Below are 21,792 nucleotides of genomic sequence, written 5' to 3'. Positions count from 1 at the left end.
TACAAAGAGAAATTGGTTTTAACCCGCAAAACCCAGAATGGTGTTCAGAAGCCCCATGTGGTCCCCCCCAGAGTCCAAAGTAAAAGGAAAGTAAAACCTGTTGGTGAGGATGATGGTTGCAGTCTGGTTGAGAGTGGCAGTTGTACTTCTGTTGAGGTTCTGGTCCTCCTTTGGATCCAATGAGTGGTACTAGAAGTATCCAAACCCCAAGATTATATATGCTTAAGGTTAAGGTGGGAATGCCCAGGACCTCCCCCAGGGCAAGGAGTTCCATAATGGGTGATCTAACTCTGTGAGTTATGGGATGTTTTTGGAATCCTTGATGGCCCATTAGTAGACATGACCCATCAGGCTGGGTGTGAAGGTGCTACTGCCTCCCCCGCAAGGAGTTATCACACCTGGGTCATTGGTGTGAAGACCCAATCTCACAGGGTTCTCTTTAACACCCAGCCTGAGGGGTCAGATGTGCCCTGGGCAGCTGCTGCAAATGCTCCATTATTAACAGCTTGTTAGAAAGGACCTACTGGGTTTAGAATACACAGTTTTGATTACACCCACACAGTAATAAGCTGGTCCTGGCTGCTCTAACTAGGGCAATGATCTTGGCTTGAGGCAGGGTTGGGTAATTGCACTGGTCTCATTAGAAAGAGTCTAGGCAACAAATGAGGATGCAGATGGACATAACTAGGCATTTTCACCACTTTGCTGTATTTACTAACCAGCAACTCCAAACAGCATGTGCACAAAAGTGTGGCTGTGCCAGAGAAAATGAGCTCCTGAATCTGGAGGTATTGCATTTTCATGTTAAAATGGCAATGACTGAGGGCATAAATGAATGGCACAGGTTAGCCCATATTAACAAGCTCCTGAGTGTCAGCCTTGGTGATTAGCTCTCCATGCTCTCTCCACTCGGAGGAGTGCCAAGAAAGCCTGACCTAATTTAAATGCCTTCCATTGTGGCCTGTGTAACTTTGTATTTGTAACAGGCTAGGAGCATTAGTTGAAGTTCCCTTGCCAAGAGCATTTTGCTTGGCTGTCTGGCAGTGTCTCAGTTAACTGAACACTGAGCCCTCATTTTTAGCTGCTTTCCCTGCCTAACTTTTTCAAATGTTGATGTCAAATATGAACAAGTGACAGAGAAGTACTTGTTTCATATTATGTTTAGTTATACTTTGCTTGCATCTGATGGATCAATTCTGGGGTCATTCTTCTGAAATTCAGAGAGATTAGAGCTTTGCTGCTGTTACAGCTCGTGAACCCTAGGCTTTTTCCTGGCTCTGGTTCTGAGAGAGAACTAGGGCCAACCATCTGAGAAGTGTAGTGCTACTTGCCTCTTTGCCCATGGTCCAGGACCTCATTTAAACTCCTGCCTGGGTCCTCTGTCCTTGTCAGAGTTATATTAAATATGTCCTTATCTCCTGCCCTGGCTCTGCATGGGTTGTGTGTGAAGTGAGACTAGTGACTGCTGGCATGAAATCTGTTTATTGACCGTTATGGGAGAACATATAAACCCCAGGAAGAGGGTGGTAACATATTTGAATAAGCCTACACAACCTTACACCAATCAGCTTACTCCTTCAGGGGGCATGTGCAGTCAGTCACTCCTCCCTCATGAGCCTCACTTGCTTCTGGGAGCTGTAGTGTTCCTGCCATCCTTCTGCTTCCAGTTATATGTATCTGTACCTGCAAACCTGTGCTTTAAACTGACTCCTATAGTTTCGGACCTGCCTTGTACCTTTGTCTCCGAGCCCTTCTCCTGCTCTGGACTGGACTTCTTGAAGGGACCCTGTTCCTGGTTTATCTTCTGCTGTGTATGGGGCTGTTTATGGAACCTGTCCCAGCCCCCACTCTGCCAGCCATGCTAAGACCCTATGGGACTGTGCCCTATTGGGAAGGGCATGCACAGCACTGGAGTCCCCTCAGCTCCTGGGTCATCCCCTGCTCATGCAGCTACCTGGGACATGGCTCTGCAGGGTTTTTCTGAGATTCTTGAAGCTGTATCAGCACTTTTGGCAGCTATGAACACTTCCCTCTGCACACAGCCTAAATTGCACTTTCCTGTAATAATGAAAGGAAATGACTATGTGAGGGTCCAGGTCATGCTGCAGCTCTCAGTGTGGGCCACTCAGTGCTGTTGCTCATGTTCATGTGCTCAAGATGTACAATATTGCTCAGCCTGAAGCATAGAGACCTCTTAGTGTTTAAAGATGATTGGTTGTTTGTATTCATCATTAATGTGTAATGCCTTAGAATCACTGAAGTGTGGATCCTCTCAGGAGACCAGATTTACCAAACCCCCACATCCTGTTTTGGATCCTGGTGCTTTATGTCAACACCAAAGAGGTAAGACTTCTTCTCTTTCCTTGTGGGTCATCTGAAGATCATTTCTGAAGGGTTGAGCAGAAAAGAGCCTTACCTTACGTCGCTACTGGCAATGCTGAGCCCTTCCATGACTCTTGTCACCCAGCTTGGTGGTGGCCTGTGGGTGAGAAGGTGGAAGGGAAGGTGCTTGGTTCTTCTCTCCAGGCAGCGCAATCCCAGGCTGACCAAGAAAGGGTGAGGAGGACTCAAGATTCTTGAGTGAGAAGAGCAGGTAACCTGCAGGCTCTACAGTGCAAATCCCTCATGAACATCTCCCTGCTGTCCCACTCTGGCACGAGTCATGGCTTATTGGGACAGCAGACCCTGAGGCTGGACCCAGGGCTTGAGGTAACCCATGCTAAAGCCTCTCTTCTGTGTCATCACTCACTTGTATGGCATGACTGAACCTCTGTGAGCTGGTGAGCTCCTGTTATAAGATTTTGCAGCAAGGAAGAAAAGGAGAAGGGCATCTGCTCATCCCCATGATAAGCTGGTGGATGAGTCTTAGGGTGTGTGCTGGGCACTATTTCTAACCTTTCTGGAGGCAGATGTGGGTATGTGTGCACATAGGGCTGATGAAAGGGAAACCTGGAAGAAAGGTAACTGTCTTCATGTGCCAGAAGTAGCGAAAAATTGCTTGAAACCTGCAGTGTTAACATCAGTCAAACTCCATCCTCATCATTCTAAGTAACATTGCCCACCCTTGTTTGTGAGGTTACTGCTGTTGCTGTAAAGGGTCCCATGCCCTCATTAGTGATGAGGGAAGTATGGACCACTTCTCTCTGAATGTCTTCAACCCTCTGTCATCTCCTGATTGAGTTGGTGCAGTGATGAGTTCTGCCAAACTGCGGGTTGCTACCTGGCAGAGAGGAAAATGAAGCACCACCCTCACACTACACAGCAATTACAACAGCTGCGGGGCTGGGGATCATTTCTCTTCACTGCTGTTTTCTCCATCACTGTTGCAGTCCTGGATTTGTCAAGGTGCAAGACAAACCATGCCAGGATCTTTCCTAAGCAGCTACACATGAAAGTTCCTCCCTCTGGGTGTCAAAGGCCAAAAGCACAGTGATTTTCCCCCACAGGAGCACCAGGAGATTTTTGTGATTAGTGAGGCTGGCATTAGCTAGTTGATGGCCAGCCAATCTGGAAGAACGAACTGTGCTAAAGAGGAAAAGGCCAAAGAAAATACTGGCTTGGCTTTATGGGTAACTGTTTTGCAAATGCAGCCATGCAGTTCCGAGCATGTCCAGAGGAGAGGGGGCACCAGAGCCATTGGGAAAGATGCTCTTCATATACCATGTTGCAGCTTGTCTGGATGAAGCTGGATGTACTGAGCTCCCCCTGTGCAGAGGTACAATTTGGTGAGCTTGGGGGTCCCAAGTCTGGTTCCAGAGGGGATGTATGGGATCTCTTCAGGAACAGGCTTCCCTCAAGCAATAGCCTATAAAATGAAATTAGTTTTGGACCTCTGAGCATGGGTTGGCTGGGCAGGTTTTCTAATTATGCTGACCTTCCCTTGATAAAACTCATGAGACTTGTTAAGATGACTACAGATTTTTAAGTACCTATTTTACCTTGCTGAACAGCAGGTCTTTTCACTACTTTCTCTGTTAGCCGGAAAACATAGATCGAAATGTTTTTCCTGTTCAATCTGACATTTTGAGTGTCTCCTGCACAGATGGTTCAGTGAAAATGATTTCTTCTGTGAAGCATTGAGAGAATAATGAAACATGATGTTTCAACAGCTCTAACATGCTTTTTGCCCAGGAGGCTTGCTCAGAGGCTTTTGAACAAAACTCTCTGGCATCTTCAGTTTGACAGGAAATTGGAGAACTGACAAGAAACTTTTTCGTTCTGTGATGTTAAAACTACTCTGTCCCTGTCTTGGGTTGAGCTGGCAAAATGCCAACTGCCCAACACAGTGTGTTAGAGCCCCCTCCCCCTGCTGTGAAAAGGGAGAAAGGAAAAGAACCTCTGGAAACTCAAACTAGGTTTAAACCTAAACTAATTATATATATTTATACAGAAAAGAGAAAACTACAATATAACACACACTTAACACAGATATAACAACAATTTTCTACCTCCCACTGAAAACAGATTTCATTACTCTAGATTCATAAAATACTCTAAAAGACACCCAACAAGGCATAACAATAAAATGTTTCTGCTTCCCTGAAACTAAAACAAAATATGATATAGTGGCAGCAGGAGCAAGGCCCAGGACAGCAGAACATCTGTAGCGTGTCCTGCCTCCACTGCAGACATGATGGAACTGAAAAACTCCTCCTACCTTACTGTATATCTCAGGTTTGTGCAATCTGGTATGAAATATTTCTTTGGTTACTTAAGTCAGGTGATACCTGTCTCTCCTAATCTATGTAGATTCTCTGAGCCTGCTAATTTGAGGCCTAGCTAAAACTACCACAGTCCCAAATGTAGGAAATGCTACTTGCAGATGTTTCTGCTAGTAAAGCAAGGAGCAGAAGAGTTCACATAGACAAAGAGGAGAACGGGCACTGTTTGATCAATCTAACACAAATCCCAGAAAAATCTTGTTTTGACCCCCTGTTTACCACCTCTAATGGGAATAAAGAAGACCCAAACCTGTACCTGCTGGTGGAGGCAGCTGCTGTAGATAAACTCAGTCTGCAGCACAGGAGGGCAGAGCTAAATACTTAATCCCCCATGCAGATCTCATTGGAACCCACTGTGCATGGGGCTGCATGGGGGGAACCAGCATGGTGTATGCCCTCTGTGGGACAGGCTGATGTGCAGTCAGGACTCAGGAGAAGAGGCTGGTCTGTGCTTGTGTCTGGCAGGATATGATTCACCAGAGAAGAGCTGTGGCTGCTGTAAACCAGTTTTTTCCACCTCATCACACATCACATAGTGCCAGCTCAGTACTACTGCAGAGCTTCTCAGCTGATAATGGGGGTGTGGTAGTTTTGGCCTAGGGAGGCCTTAGTTTTAGTTAGGCTTAGATTAGGCCTTAATTTTAGTAGGCCTCAGTTTTAGTAGGCCCTGAGAGTGTTATGTAGATTAGAAGGAACAAGTGTCACCTGACTTAAGCAACCAAAGAGATATTTTATATCATCTGACATCAAAACAGGTATAAAAGGGAGTGAGGGAGGTGCCTTTGTCTCTTTCCTTCATGGCTACTTGACTGGGAAGGATGCGTGTTTTGTTCTGGGGAGCCAGGTCTCACTGCTGCTCACGTCTACTCCATGGCTGTTTTTGGTTCAGGAAAGTAAACATCTTATTGTTGGTTTTCTTCTCCTCTCTTGCCAGGTGTCTTTTGGGAGGTGTGTTTTGGGGTGTTTTGTGACTGGAGTGGTGGAATCTGTATTACTGGGTGGGTGACCCGGTGTGGAGTTATTGTTGTTTCTTTTTACCTTTGTATATGTGTGTTATATTATACTTTGCTTTTCATTTTCCCTCTTTCTATGAACCAGTTAAGTTTCAGAGGGGTTTTTTTCCTCCCTCTTCTCAGTGGGAGGGGGAGCTTTATTGCTTTGGTTTATACTTAGCATTTTGCAAAAGTATTCAAACCAAAACAGGGAGGAAAAGTGGGAGCAAAAACACCCATCAGGTTTTCAAATGCTCCACTGAGTTTTATCTGGCTATCAACAGAACCAATTTGATCAGGATATAGCGAGAGTGAGTAGTGAGTGAGAAATTAAATACTGGGCCCAGACTGACATGTTTTGGTCACATTTCAGATACTTCCTACATTTTATACTCAGTGCACTGTAATTAGACATTTTGTCCTCAGAAAGGGCAAAATGCCCAGTGCTTCACTGTGTCTGGGCTAGGAGGGGAGAAAGGAAGGTGAGGACATCGCCTCTCCAAGTACGAGATGCTGGAGAGCTTCCCCAGTCAGCACTGATGCTTGTTGGACAGGACAAGAAGTGCTGGGACAGTGCAAAGGTGTGGCTCAGGGATAAGTTCCTTTCCTGTTCTGAGGGCAATGCTCATGGCAGAGCCTGGTGTGGAAGAATTTTCAGTCTAAGGCAATACTGTGTGCTAAAGTGACTTGCTTAGGAACAGATCTGCCTCTGAACCTGGGTATAAGCTGTATGCAAGCCTTCATGGGTTTGTTTGTTTTCTTTTCTTTTAGAAGAGGATTGGAGAAATCTGTAACACTCCAATCATCCTGCAAACTACTTTGTATGTATGGCCAAACTTCGCGAACGAAGATTTGGGAAGGGCTGTCCCCACGTGGGTGTGCCCTTCCAGCCTGCGCAGTGGGTTTTAGGTGAGGCTCAGCGTGCGCAGAACTGGCCCCACCGTTTAAGTCCTGAGGTTCATCTGCCACGGCTGAGCGAGCTTGGACGGTGCCAGTGAAGTCCTCAGGACTAGAACCTACAGCACCCGGCATTTCCCAGGAGGTCTCCCATCCAAGTACTAATCCGGGGCTGACCCTGCTTAGCTTCCGAGATCTGACGGGATCGGATGTCAGGAAACTACTTTGAAGTAGAAGCATTTGCCCAGGTGTTGCAGAGAGGAGACCCATCAACGGGCTGCAACATCTGGTGAGTATCCTCTCCTCTCCTGGTGCCAGCAGGGGTATGCTGAGCTGGAGAGCAGAGGCTGGTCTTGAAGATGCCTGTCAGTGAATCCAGTGAGCAGACATAGTTCTGGCATCTGTATCTTTACCTTGACACTGCCCAAAGCACATGCAGCCAATGCAAGAGCTGTGGCAGGACACCTTGCTGTCTATGGGGTTTCAATGCCTTGGACTGGCAGTGCAGACAGCAAAGGGTCTTACACTGTGATGGGCTCCCAAATCCCCCTGAAGTCACAGAAAATTTCTGGGCCTTTCACTGAATCCCGTGTTCGCTATCCACTGCTGGGCCGGGGCATGCCCCATACAAAGGGCTGTATGCATTACTGGTGTACTCCCTCTCAGTACTTTCTTTGTTCAAGCTCCTTTGAAACTTTCCTGTGGAGCCAAAATACCTGCTGCAAGAGGAGCAAAGTACTGTGAAGCCCTGCTTTAGCCAACAGAGAAGCATAGACTGGACCTTGGTCTGAAATACTGACACAGGCAAACAAGGTTTATGTATTTGCTTCTATTTTTCTAAATTTTATTTTTATAGGGAATGTTGAGGCTGTTGTGTGATGGTATCTGAAACAAACACATAAGCTGCAGACATGACCCGATGTCCCTTTGCTGACATTTAGGCTGCTCTTTCCTGGCCTTGATCATTACTATCTGCATTTTACAGCATTTGTGTAGTCTTATGGAAGATACTGTTTCACAAGCCCTCCTGAAACACAGACTGGCCATTGCACTTGTGTCTCCCAGGACTGGAAGAGAGGAAAAGGCACACTGCTGCACATGGCACAGTTAGCAGGAAGCAGCAGGGCAAGTGAAAGTACTGGATGAATTTCCAGCAGGGAAAAGTGGTCCCTGGGCCCCCCATATACCTGGGGCTAAGTAAAGCCTTCCTATCTCTTTTATGTGTAACATGTAACCTAAAAGCTTTCCACAGGGAGTCACCATCTCACAGGAGATAGAGGACTGGTCTATGGATGGAAGACAGACTGGTTTCTTATCCTTAGCAAAAGCAAGGCAGAACCAGGCATCTGCCACAGCCCTGTTCCTTTATCCTTTCAGCTGTCTGCTGGTGGAAGATCTCTCACAGCCTGCCTGGAGCCACATGTTGCTTTGATCACTCAGGCAGAAAGACACTAGAGGGACAGATCAATGTCCCCTAGTCAGTAAAAGGGACTGAGGGGATTACCTCTCTCAATCCCTCAGAATCCTGGATGTCCCAGACGGAGGCTCTCCTGCAGGATCAGCACCTATTTCTGCATCCCTTTGCCTGGGTATTTCCATTGCCAACAGATACCTCTGAGTATCTTGTTTCCAAGTGGTCTGTAAACTGAAGGAAGTTACTTTAATTTTACCTCATCTTCTTGTCCTGCTTCTGAGAATAATTAAGCTTTTTGGGTATGTGTGAAGAGCAAACCCAAATGTATCTGCCCTTAGGTGGGGAGTGTTTCTAGTGCTCTTTGAGATCATGATAAATATTATTGCTATGTGATTTCTACTAATTTTGTAAAAGAAAATGTGTTTTTCTAGATAGCCTAGATGTGATGAAAATAGTTGCAGAGCTTCTGTCAGTTGTGTCCCTGCAAGCAGTCGTCCTGGGCTGTGTAGGCAAATTGTGGGAACTGGGATTACTGAAGTATGTGCATCTTTGACTACCCTCATACCTGGCAGCTGGTTGCAGAAGCATCCTAACACTAAGACTGAAAAATTGTCTACAAATTATACACAAATACCAAGATAAATGTTTGTAAGTAAGGGCTATTAACTTTCCTGAACTCTCCTGAAAATGTTACACTGAAGACTATCTCTTTACATTTAGCTCCTCAGGAAAAACCTCAAGATTATATACCCTCAAGTTCAGGTGGGAATGCCCAGTACCTCCCCCAGGGCGGGGAGTTCCACAATGGGTGATCTAACTCTGTGAGTCATGGGGTATTTTTGGAATTGTTGAAGGCCCATTAGCAGACATGCCCCCTCAGGCTAGGTGTGAAGGCGCTAACGACTTCCAGGAGGAGAGTTATCACAGCTCCTATCTCAGGTTTCTTTAACAGCCCGCTTACATCCTGAGCGGTCAGGTGTGCCCTGGGCAGCAGCTGCAAATGGTTCTTTGTAAACAGTTAATGAGAAATGACATAGAGGGTTTTAGAACACACAGCTATGGTCGCACCCACACAGTGATAAACTGGTCCTAGCTTGCTGAACTAGGACAAAAGGACAGTAGAAAGCTTGTGGCCTTTTACTAGCAATGGCAAAAATCACATTTACTGCGCTGTGCTAGAGCTGAAGTAACATTTCTCTAAACCCCCAGCCCGGCAGTTTTGAACAAAGCATTTTGGCAGGAGCTGAGGGGCTGCAAAGGAAAGATGAATTGCTGATCCCAGAGGAAAATGTGTTCCACATTAATCTGGCTGTTGCAGAGTAACTGGGACAGTGGATGGGTCAGGAGAAAATTGACTGCATGCACAGCAGCATTCATGGAGCAAGACAAATCCTAACCCACCTCTTTTGTGCAGAGGAAGAACTGTTTCCTACGTGTCCCAGGCCATGCACACAGGAGAGGTGGTTGGGCTGGAGCACTTACCCTGTGAGAGTCACCCTGGAGAAGGTATGGTACAAGAGGACCTAAGAGCAAATTCACAGTACTACTGAGAGGTCACTTAAGAGCATGGGTCTGGGCTCTTCACAGCAATGCATGGTCAGAAGATGAGAGAGAGCTGGCATAGATTGGAATGCAATGAGACTGGATTTCCCCATGAGGTCGGTAAAGCACTGCAACAGCTTACCTGTAGAGGCTGGGAAGTCTCCATCCTTGGAGATACTCAGAACCAGACCAGGCAGGTCCATGAGAAACCAAGGTGGCTGTGCTTGGAGCATGGTATGGCGCCAGAGAATTCCATAGAAGTCTGGCAGCTTGTATCCATCTGTGACTCTATCTGTGAATACCATGTTTCCAAAAATGTGATAGTTGGTGGTGTGGTTTTTCTGTTGCAGGCTTCAGGCTGTTCTGTGACTGCCGTGTTCTTTTTCTCCCGCAGAGTCCTAGTGGGTGTTCAGAGTTTATGACCTTCAGGATGAAATTCTGGACACCAACATCCAACTTATTCTCAATTCACCCATAAAACAAGAATGCAGGTTCATGAATCTCCATCTGCTGCAGGTAGAACAGTCAGGTCCACTGGATGTTTTATGAGGTCCCTTGTTGGTGCTGAGGTCTTCACCTTGGCATGGTTGGCCTGTGGGTATTCTCAGCTTAGCAGAGAGCCTTTGTGAAGGCAACAGGGAGCCAAACTGCTTCCCAGGGAACAATGTGTCCCAGAAACCAGAATTGGATCTTAAGACACTTAGTTTAATTTTCTGGCTGGCCTTTTTGGTTATCTTGGGCAAGTTCCTTGATCTTTCTGTGTCTCAGTTTCCCTGTAAAATGGTGATAATAATTCAAAGTCAGACTGGAGGGGGCTCTGAGCAACCTGGTCAGGTTGGAAATGTCCCTACTCATTGCAGAGGGTTGGCCTAGATGGCCTTTTAAAGTCTCTTCCAACCCAAACCATTCTATGATTCTATGGTAATGAGGTGCTCCTCCCCTACTTAAAAATAATAGTCTTAAACCCATTTGACTTACTGATGGATATAAATGTTCACTGCTGTGATTACACAGAAGCTGAGCTCTTATTTGTTAGGGTAGTTTTGTCAATGTGTAACTTTTAATTTGTTCTGGCAACTGTAGAATAAACTGCATCATCATACTGATACAAGCAGTTTTCAGATTTTGCAGAGGAACATTTCCTAACTCTCTCAATCTGACCCTTGTGACACATGGGTTATTTTACTGCTTGGAAAAATTCTGCTTATACAGCATCAGTGTCCTTTCTGCCTATGTACTTTCATGGTAGTGTACAAAATATGATGTTTATGTATGAAGTTCTTGAAAGAAACATTGAAATAAAATAAGTTTCCTGGAAACAAACCCACCTGTATTGATAAGAAATTGTATAAGTAAGACACTTTAGCTTAAATATTTTTTATGTAACTTTGAGGATTTTAGTTATAAGATTTAAGTTTTGATTAGGGGGGGCTTTCTGACTGTACATATGAGAAAAGTTACAAGCTATGGAATTCACTAGTTGAAAATGTATCTTCTTCCAGATGCCCCAAGGCCTAGCAGAAACTAAACTTAATTCAAGGTTATCCAATCAGAATTCAGCTAAAGCAGCTAGAGAACTGGTAAAACAAGCTAGCGGCTTTCCAGGGAAAACGACGGAACAGAGCATGCGTCCAGCAGAGAGGTTAAAAGTTTAAGCGAGGAAGAGCCCCTGAAACGACCACCTGTGAGGCCGAAGAATAGCAAGACCCCTACTCAAGGCAAGCACTGCGCAGGCACAGTTCTAAGCACCACCCCAGTTACGCCCAGCTGTGCATATGTATGAAGAGTTCTTGCGTACTTTATGCATAGGTATGCAGTTCCCACTTGCTTTATGCATATGTATTACATTCCTCAGTCCATGGCTTTGCATATGTAGTAGACTAAGCTATAAAATGTGTAATCTGACACAGCACGGGAGGCGTGGGGCATGCACTGCTAACCCCTTTCTGCCCGCTGGCGTTAATAAAACAGCTACCTGTTTCTTAACAGAGCAAAGCACTTTGAGCAGTTCTTTATCTTCCGGGATTTACTGGGAATTTTGGCATCATTTCAACTGAAATTTCAGGATTGTCTTTTTTAACCAGTGCTTGTTGTGGTTTAGATTTTTCATGACGAATTTCTCCAAAGCCACCATGCGGCTTTGGGGAGGTGGCGTGCATCGGCTGAGCTAAGGTATCTACTGTGGAGGGGCGGGGGTGGCGGCAGAGGTGGGACCCTTGAGGTGAAAACGGTGAAAACTGGGACAAGATCCTTGGAGAGCGAACCCTGCAAGAACTGGAAGGAATAAGAGCTCAACCATTCTGTTCGCTCACCCTCACTCCTGCCACACAGCCCGGAAGGTCTCCAACCGCCACCCGCCGCTCCGACCTGCTGGCTTCCCACCACCTTCCATGACCAGCCGCCGGGGCGGGGGGGAGAGAGCTTGCTTGGCTGCCACTGCCTCAGCACCACACACAGCTACCCGCCGCCCACAAGAGGGCCTGCCAGCTTCCTGCTGCCCACCATCATTGTTGCTTTTGCGTGGTGGCTGCCCCGACATGGAACCACGTGACGACGCCAAGGCTGCCGGTGTTGCTGCCTCCGTGGCGTGGAAGTGAGAGTGATTTAGTGATTTTTTTGGGGGTTACATTTTCTCTGTTATTGTTTGATTGCTGTTTTGTCTGGTTTTGTTCTCTGTTTTAGTAAACTATTACTAATTTCTACATTTTACTGAAATGTCTCATAATTTCACAATTTGGAGGTAGGTGTTTCTATTCCATCAGAGATCCTGCCTCCTGGCACACATTGTCTCTAAAAGCAAGAGAGCACTGCTGATGCCTGGGCAATTGTCCATAAATATCTGACTCTAAATTGCCCCAGATGCTTTCCTTATATCCCAGTTTAAACTTTCTCAGGTCTCAGTGAGTTAAAAATTATTGTAAGATAGGCTTTATTAATTCCCTTTAAAGAAAAATAATAATTTCAGGCAGAGCAGGACCTTTATTTTCCATAAACAGATGCAGGATTTTTTTTATTGCAGTTTTGTTTTATTTAGAAGTTTTCCAGTAAACAAGTTAGGAGCATCTGCTGTGCATATGAGAGTGTGCAATTCATTATCCAAATTCATTATCTCTTTGGTGCTTTTGGAAACTTGTTCTAAGGAGATTTGAATAGTGAAGGAGCAACAAAAAACAGGATTCACCTTCCTCCTGATCTGGCTTGGTTGCTAGTATGGTTTTGGGAACGTCCTTCCAGTCAGGAGATGCTGTTGAAGAGGCTATGAAAGACAGCAAAGCGAGGCTTGGCCACACTAGTTTAGCTGCGCATGCAGATGATTTGGACAGGGCAGACATGGAGAATCACAGAATGGGTCAGTTTGGAAGGGGCCACAGTGGTCTTCTGGTCCAACCTCCCTGCTCAAGCAGGGTTATCCTCTAACAATTGCATATGATTGTGTCCAGATGGTTCTTGAATATTTCAGTGAGGGAGATTTCACAACCTCTCTGGACAATCTCTTTCAGTGCTTGGCCACTTACACAGTAACAAAGATCTTGCTTATGTTCGTGTGGAACTTCTTGAGTTCCAGTTTCTGTTGCCTCTCATCTGATACTTCAGCAGTTCTAAGAAGACCCTGGCTCCATCCTCTTGGCACTCATAGAAGATGTACATAAAATGCATCCATGCAAATATTTCGGGGCATGTGTGAGTGTGAGCGTAATACAAGGATTGATGTCTCTCAGATATTGCAAGTACTTTGTCAGGGATGCAGATCTGCTTTCTGCTGCACAGCTGAGTCTCGCTGGGAGCTGAGGGTTCAGAGTTTAAGGCTGCAGCCGAAAAAAGGGACAGGGACAGTGGCAGCAAGTGCCACAACTCTGGCTACTTTGGGGATGAAGGCAGGAGTGAAAATCAGGGCAAGCCAAAACTGGCATCTCCTGATCCTTTAAGATTTCTTTATGCCTTGTTGGTGCTGTGTGTTGTATTATTTCTGCAATGATATGGTGATTCTCCGGGTCCTGGATTTGTTAGTCCATTAACCTAGGAGAAAATGTGCTCCCTGCTTTTCCTCGAAAAAGCCCCAGAAAAGGGACACACAGAGACCACTGGACAGGGAGAGGAACAAAGAGGAAGTTTATTCATGGTCCAGGGTTTATATGGATTTTGGAGGGATTCAAACTCACCAATAAGGGACAAGAGGGGAAATCTGGCTTTGGGCCAATAGAGAGTAAGGGGATTTACATTCAGTGGAAGAGGGTTTCAAGTAACAGAGGTCACAATCTTTCCCCAGCCCCCTGAGCTTACAGGGGTACTCTGGGAAGAAGAAAATGACTTAGTGAAAAAGACCTTCTGTGCATTTAAACAACATTAAAAACATCAGTTGTTAAAGCGTTATCGGTGGTAGGTTGATTCTCTTCAGAAGCCCATTTCTGACAGGAATTTCTCCATGCCATATATTGTGAATCCATTCCAACAATCTCACGCTGCTTGAGGGGGCTGGTGATCCCCTTACAGCAGAGGCAGTATTACCCTACTCTCATTTTTTGCATCCCTGTTCAGATAGGTAGAGAGGACAGGCTGCTGTTTCCTGCCTGCATCCTCTGTGCTTTCTCCGCATTTGACTATTATTTCTGCCGTGCTTTTCCTTTCACTCCTTTTGTTGGCTCCAAATGCTGGCAACCAAGGCCAGCTGGGAGTGACACCACCCTGACAGGCTGCCGTCGCATTGGATGTTTAATCGGCTGCTTCACCCCAGGATAAATAAACCCTCGGAGCCTCAGCCTCGAGTGTTTAATCAAAGGAGTTAAATTTTTAGGGAATTGGGTTGCTTGATCTCTTTGCTTATAAGTTTTTCTGCTTCTCCTCAATGAGCCAGACATGCTGGCAGTTGGCTGAAATCTTAAAGAGGTTTGTGCAGATGAGAGCTGGGGTTGGAATGTTTTTTCTGATTGATTCTGGAGACTATCAGATGAAGTTCTTGTAAAATGGCAGTGTGGTTCAAACTCTCTGACACTGACTTTTCCTCTTGGATACATCCTGCTCAGCACAGCTGTGCTTCTAGCTTATGGGGAGAAGTTACTTGTCAGTCAGGATTCCTGGAAAACAGAACCCAGCAGGAATTCACAACCTTCACGCCTCTTGATTTTCCCTCTCTACTTCTTTTTGGTTCCATGTCACTTCTGAACAACACCAGCAGGAGTGATATGATCATAAATCACTGCCTTGGAAAAAACCTAGATGTTCCTCTCATGTTGTTCAGGAGGGAAGTTGAGTAATGCCATATGCAAGTGTGGAACTGACCCTGAGTCACCCATATCCCAGAGGAGGGAGCTGTAGCAGAGTTGTGTTGAGATAATCACAAGCCTAAGGTGCCAGTTTTATTGCAAATAGACATCCCATAATTCATAAACTGTTTTACTTTATGAAGGGGAGGAAGAGGCAGGAAGGCTTTGCTGTCTTTCCCACTTCCTTTAATTATTACCTGAACCAGCATTAGCTCATAGAAAATAGACCTATACTGACAAACAGGGAATGAGATTCTTTTCTGCCTCTGGCTGTCATACAACATTCATCCTTCTGAGAGATTTTTGCTCTATCTCTGCAAGCTTCATGCACCAATGCTTACTGGCACAAGCCAGACTTTTTTTGGCAGGACAGAGTCCTTTGGGGCTGTGATCAATGTTGCTGTGGGGAATCCAGTGTGCTGAGGTCACTGCTGAGTGTTCTATACTTTGAGGAACAGTTTTGGCTTCTTGGGTGTCCCTGGGAAAGATCTGCCATTGACCTCCTCAGGCTTAGTTTTCTGTTCCTACTGTGGTGTTGCTTTCATTTCTGGTAGAAAACAATTTGCTTCAACTTTGCAGCTGTTTCATGAGGGCGCACAGTGTAGAAGAGACCACAGACCTATCTTCTTTAGCAGTGCTCTTATTCAAGTGCCTTGGAGCCCTTGGATTTCTCGTGTTCGTAACAGCCTTTTTTTCATTTTGAACGTGTGCTGCTGACTTGACTCGATTTGGCCTACAGAGTCCTGCAGCAGTCAGCTAAGGGTATCCCTGAACTTGCAATATCTGGATTTGAAAAATTGCCTGTGTTCACAGATAAAATTAACAGTCGTAAGGAAAGAAAATCCTACTTGTCTCTTTTGCATCACCTGGCTTATGATAAAATAGTTCCTATAACCTTCAAGTCATTAAGTTCTTTCTATTATTCCTTTAAAATATGAAATAGAAGTCTCCTTTCAAAGAGAAGGTTGGTTGCATATGCATAAAGAAAAAATGAAGTGAAACATCTGAATTACTCTGAGCTACCTATTTCTAATGAACAAATTTCATACAATTTGTGATTCATGTCAGCACTTTCAAACCCACATTATTTCCATCAAATTTATTATGTGTACTTTTTCCTTCCTACATGTAATGAATTACATTCTAATTGCAAATTATATCCTCCAGCCTCCCTCTAGCATGGATGTGTGTGGGGAACTTCCTCAGTCAAATGGAGGCATGAGTTGTTCTGCCCTTGAGGTTTGCCATACAGGCCTGAGCTTCCTCTGGCTTTCCTCTTACAGCTGAGTGACTGTAAGCTTTTGTACCTTCCCTTGCTCCTCTTACCGTTGCTTGCTAATGTCTGATCCCTTATATACTCACCTCTAAGGCTGGCAGTTTCTGTCCTGGTGGAGTGTTTCCAACTGGATGCTGCTTCAGCTTTTTGCACCACTCACTTTCACGGGTGTGTCCATAGTGCATTCCTCCTGCAGCACTGGTAAATAGGGAACAATGTAGCTTCTCTTGAGCTTGTCATAAGGAAGTCCATAACCCCAAGCCAGAGATGTACATTTTGATCTCCTCCACAGGGGAGATTATAGATGTAACAATAACACTCAAAACTGACCTTTTCCTCCTGCAAAGCTCATCAGGAAAACCCAAAGGATGGTGAAGGAGGGAAAGGATGGGTGCAGATAAAACAGCTATAAGTAATGCAGGTCATCTTCTTGTTTTTCAGCTCCAAACTCATTCTTGCAGTAACCCTTTGCTGTGCAGCCATTCTCTGTGAAGATAAAAAAGGCTTTTTTCCATTTAAGATTAGATATAGATCTTCAGATTAAAAAAACTCCAAACCCTGGGTATTCTATTGCCTCATCTATCCAGGGTTTTGAATCATAATCTCACCTCCCACAACTGGCTATGCAATATACAGATTCCTGTTGTCATGCATACGGCATTACCCATACACTGTCTAACGTGTGTATAACACACCAAAACGAGGAGCTGCAGCTGTAAACATTGTGCTACTTCCCATCTGTGGAGCAGCTCCATGTGCTAAAGGTTTGGTTGGTTTTCCCCATCAGCTGGTGGTGTTCTTGTTGCCATGGATAGAGGTTGGCATTGCTGATCTGTGCAATTATGGTTATTCCCATAGCTGCAGTTTTGCAGATCTGATTTGTCCTACCTCTGATGCCCTTCAGGAAGCTGTGGTTCCCTTCAACACTGGACCACAGAGGCTAGACTCAAGTGTGCCAGGGTACTTCTGAGTGGCTCAGCTGCCCCTGATTTCTTCCTGCAAGTGTCCAAAAGCTGAATTTAATTTGAATATATCAAATAATTTTTTGCTCATTTCTTGCAAAAGCTGCCAGCACACTGGGTTGAATATTCACAAAGAGCCAGTTCAAGAATTTGTCCTCAGAAAGCCAGTTATGAGTGATCTGTTTGATTTCAGAGTTCACAGTGCGTGCTGGCCTGCAAAATAGCACTGATTGGAGAGCAGAAGCCAGGCTCTGAGCTGCACATGTCGAGGATGTTTATAGCAGACTGTTTTGAAGCAGCCAGCTATTGAAGGATGTGTCACTGAAGATGTTTGCAGATAATTTGGGATGGAGATGCCTTACTAGTGCTATTTCACTCTTGCTGCAAAGAGAGATGATATTTATCAAAGGAAATGTTGTTTTGCGGAATAAAAACCCCTATAATCCAGTGAGGTTATAGAGAGGTACATTTATTCCAGGCCTGGGCATGGGGAATAACTCCTCCAAACATGCATGCCTGGTTGAGCTAACAATGGGTTTATATGCAAGTAAGTTATACATATTTATTTTTCTTTCATGCATAAACATTATTTCCTTAGAAAAGGCAGGGTTATTATAATGAGTCTCAGGAACTGATTTCCATTTTCTCCGCCCTATGCTGCTCCTTCTTGCGTTTGCAGTGTTCTTCTTGGTAATTCAGGGTGGGGGTCCTAGGTGGTCTTTTGGGATGAAGTAAGACGTCTTCCTCCTGTGAACTTTCTACCTTTTGCTCACAACTGGTTCAAACCAGTCTTGGTAACTTTAGCTGGTCTAATTGGACTTGTTCTTTTGACATGTTTTCTGATTTATCATGGGGTATCCTGGCTGTTTTAATTGGTCCAAGAAGCTATGGGCCTCTTGATATTGCACCTTCAAGGACAGTGTGTGACTTTTGCTGCAGTGAATTTCATACTACTAAGCAAATTTTATGATACGTGTAAAAGCATAAGTAAAATAAGAAAATAAGCATTATCATAAGTCCTAGATAAATAAGCATAAACACAATAGGCATAAACAAAATGAGCATATGTAGAATAAGCATAAATAAAATAAGCATCATAAGCCCTAAGTAAAATAAACATAGGCCCCCTCCTTCCCCTCCCCCCCATCAGTGTTCCCAGCAAGTGACTTCATTATAGAATCACAGAACAGTTTGGGTTGGAAAGGACTTTTAAAGGGCACCCGGCCTAACACCCGTGCAATGAATAGGAACATCTTCAATGAGACCAGGTTGTTCAGAGCCCTGTCCATCCTGACCTTGAAGGTTTCCAGGGATGGGGCACCTACAACCCTCCACCTGTTTTACTGTTTTACCATCCTCATCATAAAAAAATTAATTCTTTCTAATGTAAGTTAACCCTGCTTCAGTTTAAAGCTATTATGTGTCTGCTGGCATTTCCAGCCTCGGGAGGCTTCTTCTGTGCCCTCCCTGCCTGTGAGGGGTGATGAGCACTGGGAAGCATGACTCTGGAGCTGGGTTTTTTGTACTGTGGGTGATGTCAGGACTTCCATGCTGTGGTGCAGAGGTGCTTGGTATGGGCAAGTTCTCCACCTCTTAGACATGTCCTTGTCCTTGCAGAGCTTGGCTGAGTAGTCCCCTTGGACATACTTCCTGGGATGAAGAATGGCAAAGCCCTCTCACCTGAAAATACATGGGTATGTCTTTAACGCGGCACCCTCAACCAAATCCACCCTAAGCTTCTTTGGGACCACCCCTTGGGACCACCCCCTTCTGACAGACCCATCTTTAAGGGACCCTTTTTCTGTCTCTCTTTTTCCAGTAGAATGAGCATTATTTTCCCTCTTTTTTTCTGTTTTCCTGGCTTTATGCAAGTCAAGCACTTTGGCTGAGCAGTGGTGTACCACTTGCCTTTGCTACACTCTGGACAGTACATAGGATGAGGAGATGCCTGGGATGCACATACTTATTAAAAGCTGTCTCAGTTTTATAAGCAAAATTCATCGACTCATCAATCACAACTATAATTAATTAGGGGGTAGTAAGAACTCTCAGGAATGTTCCTATCTGGATATACACAATAATTCAACAGAAAGTCTCTCAACACTTTAAAACTGGTATTCTGTCTGCTTAACTTTGAAATGATGTCTTTTTAAAACAGCACTATGCCCTCCTTCTACAGGTAATTGGAGAATGTGAGTACCAGTAGTACAAACCCATATGACAGCAACTTGCTCACTAGCTTGTCAGTTTATGTCCCCAGTGCAGCCTCGTTGCTACTTAAATTAGCAATGAGAGAGGAACTGTGTTTCAATGTGTTTTCAACTGCAGCAACAATAAACAAGTATTTCTTCTTTGTGCACAGAGCTGTTGGCCCAGCTCTTGACCCGTGATGATCACTCTGTAGGAACCTAGCCACAGGCAGAGAGAAGAACACAGACTCACGCGCGCGCGCACACACACACACACACAAACACAAACACAAAATAAAAAGGAGGAAAAACCAGGAGAGCAGTGAAGTTACCACATCAAACATTCAGATAGATGGAAACCTCTTGAGGTCTATGTTCCAGAACAGGTCAACAGTGTATTCAAACCAGGGTACTTTGGGCTTTGTCCTGTTGGGATTTGAAGTTCTCCATAAACAGAAACTTGACCAACCCATTGCAGTGCTTGACTACCCTTATAAATAGGTATTTTTCCTCAAATCCAGCTAGAATCTATAATTAAGCTTATACCTGTTGCTCCCATGGACCAGCATGAAGTGGGACTGTCTCCTTGACACTTTCCTGGCAAGTCTTGCACATGTGCTGTTACTACCCTTAAGGTGTCTCTTCACCAGGTTGAACAAACCCAGTTCCTTCAGTGTCTCCTCAAAGGCCGAGTGCTCCAGCCCCAGGTAAACTTAATGTCTGGGGGAAAATAGAGTCAAGAACTATATTGGAGAAGAGGGGGGCAGAATCACCTCCCTAGACCTGCTAGCCATGCTTCTTTTGGATGCAGCCCAGGATATGCTTGACTTTCTGGGCTGCAAGCGAACATTGCTTGGTCGTGTCCTGCTTAAGCTGTCACACTGTCTCAGTTCAGCAAGCCGGAACCAGTTTATCACTGTGTGGGTGTGACCAAAGCTGTGTATTCTAAACCCGCTATATCATTGCTCATGAACTGTTAACAATGGACCATTTGCAGCACCTGTCCAAGGCATAACCCAACCCCTCAGGATGTAAGCTGGCTGTTAAGGAAACCTGTGAGATAGCTTGTGATAACTCCCCTCCAGGAATTCGTTAGCACCTCTACACCCAGCCTGAGGGGGCGTCCCTTCTAATGGGCCATCAACAATTCCAAAAGTACCCTATGACTCACAGAGTTAGATCACCCGTTGTGAAACTCCCTGCCCTGGGGGAGGTACTGGGCATTCCCACCTGAACCTGAGGGTATATAATCCTGGGGTTTGGGGACCTTGGGGACCACTCATTGGATCCAGAGGAGGACCAGAACCTCTACAGGAATGCAACCACCACTCTTGACCAGACTGCGACTGTCATCTACATCAACAGGTGTTTTCCCTTCCTTTTATTTTGGCCTCAGGGGAACCATGGGGTGTCTTAGCACAGGGCCTAACACCATTCTGTTTGTGCCCCAGGGTGCTGGGTTATACTTCTGGGTTTTGTGGGGCAAACCCAATTTCTCTGTGTGCCATTGCATTCATTGTAATATTTTTATTTAATTGTAACTGACTTAGAATCTCTTTTGTGTTTGGTTCACTTCTGCTGGTTTACCTTTAAACCCGCACACAATCCTAGAAGGCCACTACGTTTGTCAGGTAGGACTTACTGTCAGTGCAGCCATGCTGGCTGTCTGAAATCACCTTCCTGCCTTCCACTAGCTTCAGCATATCTTCTAGGAGGATCAGTTCCATGATCTTCTGTCCTAGTTCAGCAGGAGGGACCAGCTAAGCCTGTGTGGGGGTGATCAAAGCTGTGTATTCTACCCCTTCTATTCATTCCCCAAGGTCAATGGGCCATTAGCAGCAGCTGCCAAGGGAGCCATTATCACCTTCACACCCAGCCTGAGGGGGGCGGAGCTGCTAATGGGCCATCACCCCCTGGCTCCCAGAGTTAATCACCCATTGTGTGAGTCCCCGCCCAGGGGGAGGGACTGAGAACTCCCTGAGGGTACATAAGGGGTGGGTAAGAAGACCTCGGGAACTTCTCGTCGGATCCAGAGCAGCAGCAGGACCTTGACAGGAGGAGATCACCGCTCTTGCCCAGACCACAGCCCTCACCTGCACCAACAGGTTTTTCTTTTCCTTTTGCTCTGGACTTGGGGGAACCACAGGGGTCTCAGCACAAGGGCAAACAAACCCTCTTGGGTTTGTGCCCCAGGACACTGGGTTATACTGCTGGGGTTTTGTGAGTTGAAAGCAATTTCCCTTGTGTGTCAGTGTTGTTATTGTAATATTATTATTAAATTTTAGCTCTGACTTATAATCTCTCTCGTGGTGAGTTCATTTCCCCTGCTGGTTCACCTTTAAACCAGCACATCTTTCCAGGCATAGAGGTGAAGTTGTTCCCAGGTCAGAGTTCCCAGGGTCCTCCTTTCTACCCTTTATTAAACTGGGTGCAATGTTTCCCTTTTTCCAGTCACCAGGGACTTCACCTGACTGCCAAGACTTTTCAAGTATCATGGAAAGTGGCTTGGCAACTACATCAGCTGATTTCCTCGGGAGT

General features: G+C 45.3%; 2 long non-coding RNA genes across 5 annotated transcripts; one reads left to right on the top strand and one right to left on the bottom strand.

Annotated features, from left to right (window-relative positions):
* LOC139685291 (uncharacterized) lies at positions 1-10,372 on the bottom strand. The gene is made up of 3 exons (XR_011700084.1): positions 9,709-10,372; positions 2,417-2,479; positions 1-189 (listed from the first exon to the last, which is right to left on the bottom strand). It is a non-coding gene; the product is annotated as an uncharacterized lncRNA (long non-coding RNA).
* Positions 4,790-12,270, top strand: LOC139685289 (uncharacterized). 4 transcript variants are annotated; one of them, XR_011700081.1, is made up of 4 exons: positions 4,790-5,476; positions 6,485-10,082; positions 11,069-11,738; positions 11,898-12,270. It is a non-coding gene; the product is annotated as an uncharacterized lncRNA (long non-coding RNA). The 4 variants fall into 4 exon arrangements; XR_011700083.1 differs by lacking the exon at positions 4,790-5,476 and having other exon boundaries at positions 5,489-6,899; positions 9,439-10,082; XR_011700082.1 differs by lacking the exon at positions 4,790-5,476 and having other exon boundaries at positions 5,489-9,530; positions 9,961-10,082.
* Positions 12,271-21,792: the final 9,522 nt, after the last annotated feature.

The sequence above is a fragment of the Pithys albifrons genome, chromosome 2, assembly GCF_047495875.1.
Source record: "Pithys albifrons albifrons isolate INPA30051 chromosome 2, PitAlb_v1, whole genome shotgun sequence".
In the NCBI taxonomy this organism is placed as follows: domain Eukaryota; kingdom Metazoa; phylum Chordata; class Aves; order Passeriformes; family Thamnophilidae; genus Pithys; species Pithys albifrons.
The sequence above is the reverse complement of the archived record's forward strand: the minus strand, read 5'-3'. Positions and strand labels throughout refer to the sequence as shown.